At 37.9% G+C, this 15,627-nt stretch overlaps 1 long non-coding RNA gene across 1 annotated transcript in view; it reads right to left on the minus strand.

Moving 5' to 3' along the window:
- The window catches only part of LOC132371535 (uncharacterized), a 60,992-nt gene extending 45,400 nt beyond the window's left edge, over positions 1 to 15,592 (minus strand). Inside the window, exon 1 of the long non-coding RNA XR_009504868.1 lies at positions 15,524 to 15,592. This is a non-coding gene — a long non-coding RNA (uncharacterized LOC132371535). The remainder of the gene's footprint in view (positions 1 to 15,523) is intronic.
- Positions 15,593 to 15,627: the final 35 nt, after the last annotated feature.

Here is a 15,627-nt window from a genome sequence, read left to right on the forward strand (position 1 = left end):
CCTTGTTGACATATATTTTACTTCTACATACATTATAACCCAAAACATATTGCTACCATATTCATTTTAGTCAATAATCTTTTAAAGCTATGTATAGCTATAGATAAATGATATATGGGATACATATAAAATAAGTATAATAGAAAATATTTCTATATGTTTATTCATGTATCAGGACTTTCATCTTATATCATTTCACATTAGCCTGAAGAACTTCTAGAATTTCTGCTAGAGATGTCCTGGAGCTGAATTTGGTCAGCTTTTGTCTGTCTGAAAATAGCTTTATTTTGGCTGAAATATTTGGGGTTTTTTTGCTAGATATAGAATTTAAATCGATATACGTTGTTTATATTCTTAGAACACTTCAAAAATTCCATTCCATTTTCTATGGCTTCTGTTGTTTTTGATATAAAAAAAATCACTAGTGATTAATTTTTTTAAATCATTATTCCCCTACATGTAATGTGTATCTTTTCTCTGTGACTGGTTTTAAGATTTTTTTTGCTATGATTCTCTAGGTTTGTTTTTCTTTCAATTTTATGCTCTTTAGGATTCACTGAGCTTGCTGAATACGTGGATTGACATCGTCAGTTGTTTTGGAGATTTCTCAGTTTATCTCTCTTCAAATACTTCTTCTGTCCCCTTCTTTTTTCTTCTCCTTGGATTCCAAGTACATGTATGCTAGACCATTTGATACTGTCCTGCAGATATTGTATACTCTTTTCCATCTGTCCTTCCCCCTCCCCCATTTTTTTGCTTTTTATATTTGGTTTGTATAATTTCTATTGACCTGTCTCAAGTTTATGAAATCCTTCTTCTGCTATGTCCAGTTTGCTAATAATCCTACCAGGTGGACTTTTTATGTCTGATATTTTATTTTATTTCTATCATTTTCATTTGTGTTTTTTTTAAACAGTTCCCATCTTTTTGCCAAAATACCCTGTCTATTCATGCATGTTGTACACTTTTCCTACAGATTCTATAACATTTACTATAGTAATTTTAAAGTCCCTTTCAGATAATTCCAATATGTGGGCCATTTCTGTGTTTGCCTCTATTAACTATTTTCTCTTTTGACCATGGCTCACATTTTCTTGTGCCTTCACATATCTGATAATTCTTATTGTATGCTAGATATTGTACAAAAGAGAACAGTAAATAATATTTACCCTAAAAAATATCTTTCCACTTTTTCTATTAGGCTTCTTGTTTGGAAGGCTGAGTCAATTGAATCTTTAGATTTGCTGAGTCTGGGCTTTGTTGAAGTTAATTAGAATCAGTTCACCATGTCCTTCAAATGTGCTTGGGTTTTTAGCACTGGCAAAACTCTGGAGATGACTTTGTACCTGACAGCCCATCCACCAAACTGTTACTCTCTTAGCTCAGAAGCTTAGCTTCCAGCATGTCCATGGGTTGTGCTCTTTACTCCCCCAGTCTTGTCTGTCTTTCTGTGCTTCACTAGAACTCTTTCCATCCTGCTGCCCTGCCCCCAGCCTTCAGAGCATTGTTGGGATGCAACTGAAGAAGGCCTGGCATCCTTAAAGGGATTTTTTTCCAGTAATCCTGCCTTACTCCCTGCCTTTCACATACTACTTTTGAGTACTTAGTTCAGGCCTTGGAAAAGAGTTAGAGGGTGGGTGCAGACTCCCTCTAGGATTGGAGTGCCATGAGATTATAATCTATCATTCCAGCCTACACACATTAAACATTTGGCTGGTCTCCCTTTACCCTTGTTTGTGGTGCATTCATGTAATAAAAAAGCTACTTGAGGTACCATAAATACCATAAACTGTTCTGTAAGAAATGAAAGCAGCTGTCATTCTCTTCTCTCCTAGGAAGTTCTTATTACCTTTTGGAATTAAGTTTGTTAAAGTTTACTTGTGTCTTAAGCTAAGTATTTTTTAACTTTTTTTTCCCCCTAGGGGAGGAAAACGTGTAAGTTTATTTTATATAACTGAATTTTTGTGAAGTGCAGTAAGTCTCTTACTGCTTTGTAAATCTTGATTGGATTCTGTATTTTTATTTTACAACCGTTTCAAAACACCTCCTCAAGAGTTCTCTTTTCAGCAGTAGTGATGATCACTACTAAAGGAGTGAAATACTTCCTTCTTTCTCACCTAACCAGTTAACTATGCTTGTTCTCCCTTGCATTCATGTAGTAAAAAGTACTTCATGCCCTTGTGACTGTTATTATCTGGCCTTGTTTCTCATTCCTCGAGTCTCTGACTCTGGTCATATTTTCCTTCTTCTCTACCTGTGCATAGTTGGGCCTCCCGATACTTTGAGAACAGTTCTGACCTTGGTTTATTATTAAGCTCCATTCTTGGAGTGGTACCCACCACAGATGCGTCATTGCTCCAACATTTTGCCTGGATCCTTAACTTGCATTATGTTGGCTCTTTGTTCAGGGTTTCTCACACTGTTTTAAGGATAGCCTCTTTCAGAAACCTTTTGTTTCTTTAATACTAACCATCTCGTCTTAGCCTGAAACTGGAAAGTACTACTTCCAAGCTGGGCTGACCTTCTGGATTTGACCAATTGCCCAGCTAAACACATAAAACTTGCCTTTCATTCTCTGACTTCACTCATCTCTATAGTTATGACCTCTGAAGAAAAAGAAATCTGTCAGTTCCCCTTCCCTCCAATCACTAGAACTCCAACTTGAATAGTCTCATTGTCTCCCAAGTCACTTAGATTTGTTGTCTCACCTGAGATTGCTCCTCTGATTATTTAATAATTAAACTTACGTTACGAACACAGGAGATAGTAATTGCGATACTAATACCAGGAGAATATATTATTCTCCTAGAAAGATTTGAATATTATTCTTCTAGAAGGATTTGAATCCCAAATAATCTTCAATTTGCGAAACACGTGGGGATATATTTTGAGTATAGTGGGCTTCACCTATTCCTTGACTACCAGTGTCTATTACTAATCTAATGACTATGTTGATCTACCAGCCATCTCATCAATCATCACAGAACAAAACATAATACAAATAATGAAATTTCAAATTATGCATCCCTACTCCTTGACTACACCATTTATGTTGTTTAGGCTTAAAAATGCCTTTTTCCAAATTCCACATTTAACTCCTTCCACAGTGTCTTGGGAAACAGTCAGTGATAACCGAATCTTTCTGATTCTATTTTCCAATTATTATATACTATTCAATGTCCCCCAAGCATCAATACTTTTGTCCTGGGTCCTTCTCACACTTATTATCTGGTCTCTCAGCCTCTAATACCTCTCCCATCCATTCCCCATGCATTTTCATCAACAATTCCAAAATGATCTTTTAAAAATGCATATATAACCATAATTATTAGCAGTAAGGCATAACCCCTTAATGCACAGGATCATTCATGACTAATTTTTCTCAGTTTTCATCCTAATTTTATTTTCTATTTTGTCTTCATATGCACACTATGCTCCAGTCATACAGATATTCATAGTTAAATATACCATACTCTTTCATAGCCTGTGCACATGTTTTTTTCTTGCCTGCAACTCCATTTCCAGCTTTACTCAGCTAGCTCCTCCTCAAGTATCTCCTCCTTCAGAAAGTCTTTGTTACTCCCTAAGTCTGAGTAAATCCAGTGCAAATCCTTATCATAGGACTTATCATATTATATTGTAATTGTACTTAATGCTCTTATCCACTTAGCTTCCGGTAATGTTCATGAATGTGATTCTAACAAAATTAAGAACTTCTGCTCTTTGAAAGACACGGTTAAGAGAATGAGAGAGAGGACAGCCACAGACTGGGAAGAAAAATTCTGCACAACACATATCAGATAAATGCTTGTATCCAGAATGTATTTTTTAAAACCCTCATAACTCAGTAAAAAGGAAACAAAATAATAACAAAAACTGGGCAAGACTTTGAACAGACACTTCACCAAATATGCTATGAGAGTGGCAAAGAAGGACTTGAAAAGATGTTCAACATCAGTAACCATTAGGGAAATGCAAATTAAAACCACAATTAGAGGTGGTGCAGTGGTTAAGAATCCCCCTACAAATGCAGGGGACATGGGTTCGAGCCCTGGTTCGGGAAGATCCCACATGCTGCGGAGCAACTAAGCCCGTGCACCACAACTACTGAGCCTGCGCTGTAGAGCCTGCGAGCCACAACTACTGAGCCCACGCACCACAACTACTGAAGCCTGCATGCCTAGAGCCCATGCTCTGCAACAAGAGAAGCCACCGCAATGAGAAGCCCTCGTGCCGCAACGAAGAGTAGTTCCCACTCGCCGCAACTAGAGAAAGCCTGCGCGCAGCAATGAAGACCCAATGCAGCCAAAAATAAAATAAATAAATAAATATATTAACAAACAAACAAACAAAAAAACCACTACTCATCTATTAAATGGCTAAAATTAAAAAGAATGACCATACCAAGTGTTGGCAAAGGTGTGGCTCAATGGAAACTCTCTCTCTTTTTTTTTTGCAGTGTGGTTCCATTTATATGAAATGTTCAGAATAGGTAGAACCATAGAGACAAAGTAGATTGGGCTACAGGGCCATGACACACACCCACTGACCAGGTACTCCAGAAGCAATTCCAGGCATCCCGCCATCCAGCCAGAATGCAAGCACTGGTCTGAGTGAAGGGTTTGGGGCTGCGAGTCCCAAGACCTGAGGATAGTTCCTTTCTTCACTAGCATTGTGACTCCAGGCAACTCAGCTAGTGGGAATATAAAATGATACAGCCACTTTGGAAAATAGTTTGGCAGCTTCTTAAAACTTTAAACTTAACACCTACCATGGTCATTCTACTTCTAGGTATATACTCCAAAGAAATGCAAGCAACATGTCTTGGAAAAACCTGCATATAAATTTTCACAGCAGCTTTGCTCGTAACAGCCAGAAAATTTAAACTTAAGCCCAAATATCCATCAACAGGTGAACAGACAAATAAATTGTGACATATCCTTATAAGGGAAAACTGCTCAGCAATAAAAAGGGATGGACTATGAGTACTTAACGACAAGATGGATGAATCTCAAAATAAGTAGACTGAATGAAAAAAGCCAGATGAAGAAGAGTACATAATGTTTGATTTCATTAATGTAAAATTCTACAAGATGCAAGCTAATCTACGATGACAGAAAGTATATCAGCGGAAGAGTAGCAAGAATGAGGTTACAAAGGGACACAAAGAAATTTTTGTGGGTGTGAATATGTTCATTATTTTGAGCATGGTTTAGGTTTTACAAGTATATTCATATGTCCAAACTTCTAAAATTGTATACTTTAAACATGTACAGTAAATGGTATGCCAGTTATACCCAATAAAACTTTAACAAAAAAATTTTAAAAACCTCCTACATATTCCTTACTTCCCCAAGGAATCTTCATCAGTCTTTTAGTTCCAGATAGATAGCATTGTTTTATACGTACCATCATTCATACACCTTATCATATTTCGTTGTTTTTGTTGATTTACCTATCTATCTCACTAGATTTTAAGCAATATAAAGGGTGATATTATTTTTGATATTGATTTCTTAGAGATAAGACACACCCTCTCCGAAAACACACATCGGTTCTGTTCAAGGTAGAGCAGTGACCTGAATGGACATTGTCCTGTACTGATGCCTGTTAACTGAAGAAAAATGCACAACCTAAAAGCTGCAAGTTATGTTTTATTCGGGGACTTTACTGAGGCCTATAGCCTGGGAGATAGCCATAGCTCTGAGCTATTCAGATAGCTCTGAGGAACTGCTCCAAAGAGGTAAAGGGAGAGCCAGGATATATAGGAGTTTTTGCTGAAAACAAACAAACAAACAAAAACACCCATGTAGTCACACATCAAACGATTAATGCTAATCACAAAAACCGGACATCTCAAGTTAATGATTTTACTGCTTTTCTATGTATGGGAAGATGCGCAAGAGTCTGGGCTCATTGAAATTATTTCTTAGACATGCATCTGAACTATCTAGGGCCAATATCCTGTTTTTCTCCATCCTGAATTCCCCTCAGGCTGCACCCTCAGGGGCAGCTGCAGTGGCTGATAGCTTGATGGTGGGGCAACATTCTATGTTTACCGAAATGGCAGGCAACATTTTTTGTCCACATGCTTATGTCTATATACTATTTGTTGTTAAGGCTATCATTATTAATTACTAATGACTGAAATTTGAAGACTAATCTAAAAAGAATTTAACATCTTCACAGTGATACTTAAGAATTTTGAAAAGTTGAAATCAGAAGGTTAAACACATATACTTTGACACACATCTTGTAGATATGCCAGCTCCTATTTGACTCCTCTGACTTCAGTCTAAAACTAACCTGTTCCTCCTATGCATATCTGTCACTCATGGAAACTCTCAAGAAACTTTGTTAGGAGTTTCATTCTGGGAAACATAAAAGATAATAATGCTAACAGGCCAGGCTGTATCCAGCTGTCGTAATTTAGGAGTCATAGTGGGGAAGAGCTTTAGAAAGCAGTGTTTAGGATTGAGAAGAGGAATATTTCCTGCCATATCAGTAAACAGAGGATGTCACAGTCATCAGCAATTGCAGCCACAGCCTAAGGTGAGCTCTCAGGGAACTCAGAAGGAAAGAATACCTGCCATCTAGCAGCCATCAAATTGCAGCCACTCCCCACGGTGAGCCCTGAGGAAACTCAGGATATGAAAACACAGGATACTGGCCTCAGATAGCTGAGGTACATATCAAAGGAATGATTTCAGTGAGCCCAGATTCTTACATCTTCCCAAACATACAAAAGTGCTAAATTCCTTAACTTGACATATCTGGTTTTCTTTAACTAACAATAATCTTTTGAAGTTCAGACTACCTGCCCTTTGTTGCAAAACTCCTATATATACTGGCTGCCCACGCCTGCCCCTCCCCCGCCCTTCCAACCTCCTTGGAGCAGTTCTCTCAGGGTTACTGAGGCGCTGCCTCCCCGGCTTGAAGTCCTAAAAATTCCTGCCGAATAAAACATAACTCTCAACTTTTAGGTTGTGAATGTTTTTAGTCGACAGGGAGAGAAAACAAGTATAATGAAAATTAAAGGAAAGTTTGGGGTTGGCACAAAAGTCTCAATAGACATTAAGATGAGAGGTAAATGCTATTCTTTTCTCCCTTAGACTAAAATTTTCTAGTTATATGTAATCAAGAAATCCTAAGAACTCTATTGGTGTTTTATGTTATTGTATGGAACTCTGTTATCTAAAAGAATACATCCTAACCACATATGGCTATTGAGCACCTGAAATGTGGCTACTCAGAATTGAATTGTACACATTTTTAACTTCATATGAAAAACAGAATTTAAAATAGCTCATTAATTTTTTATCTTTATATTTTTATATTTATGTTGAGATAACAATGTCTAAGATATACTGGATTATTAAAATTAATTTCACCCATTTCTTTTTACTTTATCTAATATGGCTACTAGAACATTTTAAATTACATATATGGCTTGCATTTGTTGCTCAATTATATTTTTGCTGAACAGCACTGTTTATAGAGAATAAACACTTTCATCCAGTGCCTGAACTGATAACTGGCATTTCAGAGGAAGAATTTTCTTACCTACAGGTTAGTCCTTTTACATTGTAGTCATTCTATTTGAATAAAGGAACAAAAGAAGATTTTAATAGCAAATGTCACTGCATTCTAAAAAAGTTGGGAGGATACTGCTGTGTTTGGGAACACACATAAGTGGGCATTTATGGTTATAAAAAAAAGAAGTCTCAAGATTAGTCTTGTAACAGAGATGCTGAGATAAAGGTAGAGCCACATGGGCCTGTATAAGTGGAATTTTCCATTTTCATTGCAGCAGCTTGAGAAAAGGGGAGTCTGGGCCCCTGGACTTACAGGAAAGCATTTGGGAAAAATCTCATTGGAGAATCAGAGTGGGCTCCTGGGGAACTGATGGCTGACTGGGCTCAGGAAGAAGGGGGATCACTACAATATGACTCTTGGCAGAAGATGAACTTTGAACTCTAATAAAAATCAATGTTGTTGCTGTACACCTGAAACTAACACAACATTGTAAATCAACTCTACTCCAATAAAAAAAAATTTTTGTTAATGCAAAAAAAAATCAATGTTGGATATTCAGTTTTAAGTTGTTTGCTTTTTTTTTGTACTTAAACCATTTTATCTGTTATACATACAGCTTTCTGTTTATACTGACTTATGGTGTGATAGAAAGGAACCATGTTTAAATGTGTGGCAAAGGGAAGCAGAGAGAGCAACAAAGAATCCATAAGTAGTGATAAGACAGCACAAAGTGATCAAGACTTGAGCCAGGAGCAGAGCACAGAAAATAATGACAGTCAACTACCAGCAAAAAGTTGTAAGCCTTCCTTCTCAAAAATCTTTAGAAAAATTGGGGAGTACGTGCCCCTGGAAAAGAGGGTTCATGTTATTTTATTTGCCTACTAATGGAAAGGGTGACTCTGGAAGACGGGAGAACTATGGAGACACATTGGGTAATTTATGCATATGGAATCTCTACTCAGATATTTTCAGGTTCCTCATCTACTTTCAATTCCTATTTCAGATTTAATATTTAATGAGAAAGAACAAATTCATTTAATTACAAACTCTAACTAGATTTTTAAAACATCATTTTGAGCTTGGGGGATACTAGGTGTCAAATTGATAAGATCTCAGTATTTAGGAGCTCCCGTAAGACTTTAAACTTTTAATTAATTTGATTTTTATTAATTCGCTCTTACTTTAAATTTACTGTATTATATTTTGAATATCACTCATATGATTAGGGCATTGATATTTTTTAAATGACAATCCATAAAACAATGAATCTACTTAGACATCTTCCCACCACTCTGCACCACAATTGTTGATCACTAAGGCAAATTTGAAGAACACTTAAAGCCAGAATCCAGGGTGCCAAAGCTATGTCCCACTTCACAAATAAAAATTAAAAACTCATCCCTTTAAATGTTAAACTGCAATTTAAACAATGATAATACTTTTTAAAGAGAGGAAATAGAAAAACTGTAAAAAAAAAAAAAAAAAAAAAGATGACTTTTCAGGGTTTTCTGAAATGTGGAGTCACCTAGCATTGATATGCCACAATTGAATACTGCCTCTATATCTAATTCATAATTACTATTTCCCAAAGCCACTTTTGAAAATGAGAAGAAATTATGGCTAGCAAATATAACACCATTGCTGTGATGACCGAGGTCTAAATACAGCCATCTTTGTCTAATTGGGTTTTTTTTTTTGTTTTAAACTTTTTTTTTTAATACATTTATTTATTTATTTATTTTTGGCTGCATAGGGTCTTCGTTGCTGCACACGGGCTTTCTCTAGTTGCGGTGAGCGGGGGCTACTGTTCGTTGCAGTGCGTAGGCTTCTCACTGCGGTGGCTTCACTTGTTGTGGACCACGGGCTCTAGGTGCACGGGCTTCAGTAGTTGTTGCACGCGAGCTCAGTAGTTGCGGCGCACGGGCTTAGTTGTTCTATGGCATGTGGAGTCTTTAAACAGTTTTTAATCTGGTCCTCATGGACAGACTTCTAGGAAATCCTGTGACCCCTTTGAAAATGTACACAAAATGTTTTTGTGTCTCCTTTTTCTTTCCCCTTGGGAGAGGAAGGTTCATATCATATTTCAGATTATTAAAGAGACTTGTGACCTAAAAATAATTTAACAATCACTGCTTTGGAATGTATTTTAAATGAACGCTAATTTGATGAATCCTGTTATCTCTTAAAGAAAACCTATCGTGGGGATTCCCTGGCAGTCCAGTGGTTAGAACTCAGCGCTTTCATCGCCAGGGGCCCAGGTTTGATCCTGGGTCAGGGAACTAAGATCCTGCAAGCCCTGCAAGCAATGTGGTATGGCAAAAAACAAAACAAAACAAGACAGAACACCTATCATCTCACATATGAAGTATTAGACTAAGATTTGAAAACACAAAGAGTAGTAAAATTCTTGATTAGGGAAGAATATCTAGAAAAAAAATTAGAAATACCTATGAGCATATTTAAGATCCTACCTCTCTAAGAAACCTAAAAAAAAAAAAATTATTCTTGCTGCTTTTAGCATTCTCTTCCATGAAAGCCCATAGCAGTTTTATTCTCGTCACAGTCTCTGATATGAAGTTTAAGAATTATTTTTTACATTAGCATATATCTTTCAGTGTTCATGTATTTTAACCTTTTTTTCCAGACAAAAATCCATCTTTCTAGTTAAACACATACACTTCTGCTATGGTGGTTAATAGTTTAGGCTTTGCAATCAGAATATCTGAGTTCCAGTTCTGCTATTTACTAGCTCTGTGGCCATAAATAAGTCATAGCACCTTGAATCCTCTATTTCCTCTATTTAAAAAAAAAGATGTGGGATAATAGTAGAACCTAATACAAAGTGTTTCCATAAAAGTTAAATGAGGTGGGAATTCCCTGGTGGTCCAATGGTTAGGACTCGGCACTTTCACTGCTGAGGGCACGGATTCAATCACTGGTCGGGGAACAAAGATACCACAAGCCGAGTGGCACAGCCAAAAAAAAAAAAAAGTTAAATGAGGTGATGTAAAGAATGCCTGGTACAATAAATTCATTCATTCAGCATAGTTTTCTCAAACTCCTAAAATTATTCTCATTAGAAATTATGATTAAGACAAAGATCCTAAAAAAGATTCAGATGAATTAAAGTCACTAACTAGTTTTAATTATTTTTACTTTTTTCCAGGTTTATTGAGATATAATTGATGTATAACATTGTGTAAGTTTAAGGTGTACAACACGTTGATTTGATACTCATATATTGCAAAACGATACCAACCACAGCATTCATTAGCTAACACCTGCATCATGTCACATAATTACCATTACTTTTTTGTGGTGAGAACATTTAAGATCTACTCTTTCAAGTATATGATACTGTATTATTAATTATAGTCACTATGCTGTACATTAGATCCCCAGAACTTATTCATCTTGCAACTGGAAGTTTGTACAACATCTCGGTTTTCTCCCACTCCCCAACCCCTGGTAACCACAATCCTAGTCTCTGTTTCTATGAGTCAGCTTTGTAAAATTCCATGTATAATGTGATATAATACAGTATTTTTCTTTCTCTGTCTGACTTACTTCACTTAGCATAACACCCTCAAATTCCATCCATGTTGCCACAAATAGCAGGATGTCCTTCTTTCTCTTTGGCAAATAATATTCCTGTGTGTTTGTGTGTGTGTGTGTGTGTGTATACATATATATATACACATATATATGTATACATACATATGTATACATATATATGTATATATACATATGTGTATATATATGCCATATATATATGCACCACCTCTTGTTTATTGATTCATCCATTGACACTTAGGTTGTTTAAATATTTTGGCTATTGTGAGCAATGCTACAACGAACATGGGAGTGCAGATATCTCAAGACCCTGTTTTCCTTTCCTTCATATATATACTGAAGAAGTGATGGGCTTCCCTGGTGGCGCAGTGGTTGAGAATCTGCCTGCTAATGCAGGGGACACGGGTTCGAGCCCTGGTCTGGGAGGATCCCGCGTGCCGTGGAGCAGCTGGGCCCGTGAGCCACAGTTACTGAGCCTGCATGTCTGGAGCCTGTGCTCCGCAACAGGAGAGGCCGCGATAGTGAGAGGCCCGCGCACAGCGATGAAGAGTGGCCCCCACTTGCCGCAACTAGAGAAAGCCCTCGCACAGAAACGAAGACCCAACATAGCCATAAATTAAAAATAAAAAAAAAAAAAAAAAAAAAAAAGAAGTGGGATTGCTGGATCATATGGTAGTTCTAGTTTTAAGGAACCTCCATAATGTTTTCCAGAGTGGCTGAATGAATTTACACTCCCACCACCAGCACAAAAGGATACCCTTTTCTCCACATCCTTGCCAACACTTCCCTGTTGAAGAGGTAGGAAGATGAAAAGAGCCCTCCCAGGCCTTCTGACCTGGTATGGAGTGCCAAGCACCAGATTCCCTTCTGGTGTTTGCATAGGTGGGAGCTTCCCTAGCTGACCCTGGTGAAAAGAGTAGCCTTGAATGATCTTAATTGCAATCGCAAATCTGCTTATATCTTCTAGCTTCCCCTGCTCCCTCTCTAAGCTCATTCTTTGGCTTATCTCTGTCACTTTTTTTCCCCCATTCTTTCCCAACCCAAACATTCTATACCCCCTAGATTGACCTGCTGAGCATCTCATCAACAAAGAATGTGGATTCTGAGGCTGACACACTTTGACTCAAATTCTAGCTGTGTTGCTCATTATCTGCGTGATGTGGGACACAAGTTGCTTCACCTCACTAAGCCTCAGTTTTCTCATCTGTAAAAGGGGGGGAGATTGTACATTTCTCAAAGGGTTGTGGAGCTTCAGTGGGCTCATGTTATGGTTATTTATTGCTGAATAAAAAACCATCCTGGATCTTAGTGGGTTAAAACTGTGAGTTACATCAACAGGGGCATCCTCTATGTTCCACTTGGTGACAGCTCTAGTAGTCACCCAGCTGGAAAGCTGGGTGCTGTCATCATCTGAAGGCCTGTCCACTCATGTGTCTGGAGATCAGTGAGGCCTCAGTTGGGTCAGATAGCCAGAACACCTACATGAGGCATCTCCCTGTGGCTACTTGGCTGCCTTACAAGATGGTGGCTAGGTTCCAAGGACGAGCATTCCAAGAGAGAGAAAGCCAGGTGGAAACACTGCCTTTTATGACCTCACAGGAGGTCAAAGAGGGTGACTTCTGCTGTTTTCTGCTCATCAGGAAGGTCACAAAAATCCACTCAGTTTCAAAGGGAGTAAAAACAGATTCCACTGTTTGACAGGTCTCAAACTCAAAGCAAACTTCTTCTTCTTCTTTTTTAAGCAGACTTCTTTTGAAGTAAATTTTGCAATATGGTTGAGAGCTATTAGGATTTGGGTGATTTACCATTACAGTAGATTAAAGAGAAAACTGGAATATGAGGCAAGGCTAAGTTTTCAAAAGTTAATTAAACATAGAAAAATCATTTAGCTTCAGCATCAATGGTGAATATAACCAGAAATCATTACAGAAGAATTATCACCTATTCAAAGTTATCCTGGGGGCTTCCCTGGTGGCGCAGTGCTTAAGAATCCACGTGCCAATGCAGGGGACACAGGTTTGAGCACTGGCCGGGGAAGATCCCACATGCCGCGGAGCAACGAAGCCCGTGCGCCACCACTACTGAGCCCGCGTGCCTAGAGCCCGTGCTCCGCAACAAGAGAAGCCACCGCAATGAGAAGCCCGCGCACCACACCGAAGAGTAGACCCTGCTTGCTGCAACTAGGGAAAGCCGTGCACAGCAACAAAGAACCAAAGCAGCCAAAAATAAATAAATAAAATAAATAAATTTATTTAAAAAAACCCAAAGTTATCCTGGACTCTTCAATAAAGCATATGGCCTTCATATCTGATAGCACAGAGACTGAAACAGAACTCAGGAAATCATTGTTAACCAAACAACTGCAAGCTTTTCAGAAAATTTTCCTTCCAAAATGTGCTTTAGTGGTGAAAATCAGAGTACAGGGGCAAATGCATCTAGCATTTAATATCTATTTTTAAAAATACTTCATTGTTACATGGGCAATAAGTTTGTCATTAATATTTACTAGGTAACTTAAGGTGTCAGCTCCTGGCTACAACCCATTGAGACTGGCATTATTACCATCTCTGTTTTACAGATAATAAAAGTTAGGAATAAAGAAGGTTAAGTAGCTTGTCCACTGTTACACACACTCTATATATCCCAGTCAGGCTGGGCTCATCCTCAGGTAATCTGGCTCTAAAGGCTATATTCCTAACCATGCCACTAAATTGCTTCTTACAGGGATCTTTTTGTAGAAAGACTCACCCCTATGTGAATTCCAGTGATTTGGATAAGGACATGCTGCACAGCCAGAAATTTTAAAGTTAAGTGATAAAGTTAGTTGAGAGAATAATGACTAAGTATTCCCTTGAGAAATAAAAAATATAATAATACCCTTTTTAAACTGAAAAATAGTACATGTTAAATTATAGAAACATTTGCTAATTTCAAAATGTATAAAGTAGAGAAAATAAAAATAGCCTCAAACTACAAATGACTGTTTATATTTTGTATAGTTCCTTCCATTTATATCTATATGTTCTAAATGTGAATATACTTTACAGCCTTAATAATACTTCATATACTATCTATTGTATACTGCTTTTATTTAGTGGTATATTATTATCATCACTTCTCATGTAACAAAACATCTTTACAACATAACTTTTAAGGGCTTTATAAGATCTCATTGCATGGCTAGTCCATATTTAAGTAACCCTGTAATTCTATGAAGGGTAGGGTCATACACGTAGACCGTCAGAATAGATTTGGAAGCTGCTTTTCTTCTTTTTCCCCACGATTCTGATTTGTTCTAGCCATACTATTTATTTTGAAATTTCAAACGATGTTAGTGAAAGATGCCCACCCCTCTCCTCAACTTTGGAAGGCCTGGGCTAATTATGAGGCGTTAAATGATTTAATTAACGTCCCAACAGAAGACATGGGCTAAAAGGAGAGGTCAGGGAATGATTTAACCAACGTCGCATTGTCGGACATTTAAGTTATTTAAATGAATGCACTTTGTACTGAAATCTTATTAGAGTTCTCATTTGGTTTAGGATAAATTCCAAAAGGTGGGATTGCGGGGCTAAAGGATGTGAAAATTTGAAGTTTTAATACTCTTGCTACATATTGCCTAATTGCTTGCCAGGAAACGTATGAGTTTATATCTTCACCAACATAGTGTGAGAAGGCTCATTGTCCTACACAAGTATGTAATAATTTTAGATATTAAATTGTATGCTTTTGACTTGCATTTCTTACTTTTACATATTTCATATTCTATTGGCCAAACACACCTATCCTGTCAGAACACAGAAATAAATTACTATCACTTTCTTCCTTGGTTACTATGTACCTTGTGGCCGTGATTGTAACAATAGCTTTCATTCATTAAACGTTAAGTTCTCTGCAGGCAATGAGTCTCGTCCATGTTTGACAATTATTCCCAATATCTCATTTAACCCTCAAAACAACTCTGTATTGTTATTTTCATTTTCTCCATGAGATTACCCACCCTTTGAAATGTTAGGGAGAGTAGCCCCAAGTCCCAGCGATGAGCTGAAACACTGGGATTTGAGCAAGGATCTCCCTAAGCACTGGGGGGGAGGAGGGTGACACCACGTGCAAAAACAAAAACAGTCAAAACAAAACCACGGCTGTTTCCTTCTAGTAATAAAGAGGTTCCAAGTTAAAATAGATGTGACTTTTCGGCTACCAGACATGTGTCTACCAACCAGTTTATCTCACTTCCCAGCGTCGCGAGTGTCAGGGACCACTTGAAGGGCGTGGACGAAGAGGCTGCTCAGCTCAGGGCTGAGGCAGGCAGTACACGTCTTTCCCCTCTGCAAAGGGAAATAGCCGGACAGGGTAAAACGGAGGGGGGACTAGTATTTTCAAATCTTCCAGTTATAGAGCAGCCAAATTTTACCTCTAAGTCTTGGGAGACCAAGGGAACGAAACAGAGCGCACAAGCACAGTTCCGGTTTAGGAAGCTCCCTTCAGAGCTTTAGGAAGACAGAGGAAGAACGCATG

Source organism: Balaenoptera ricei, chromosome 9, assembly GCF_028023285.1.
Source record: "Balaenoptera ricei isolate mBalRic1 chromosome 9, mBalRic1.hap2, whole genome shotgun sequence".
NCBI lineage: Eukaryota > Metazoa > Chordata > Mammalia > Artiodactyla > Balaenopteridae > Balaenoptera > Balaenoptera ricei.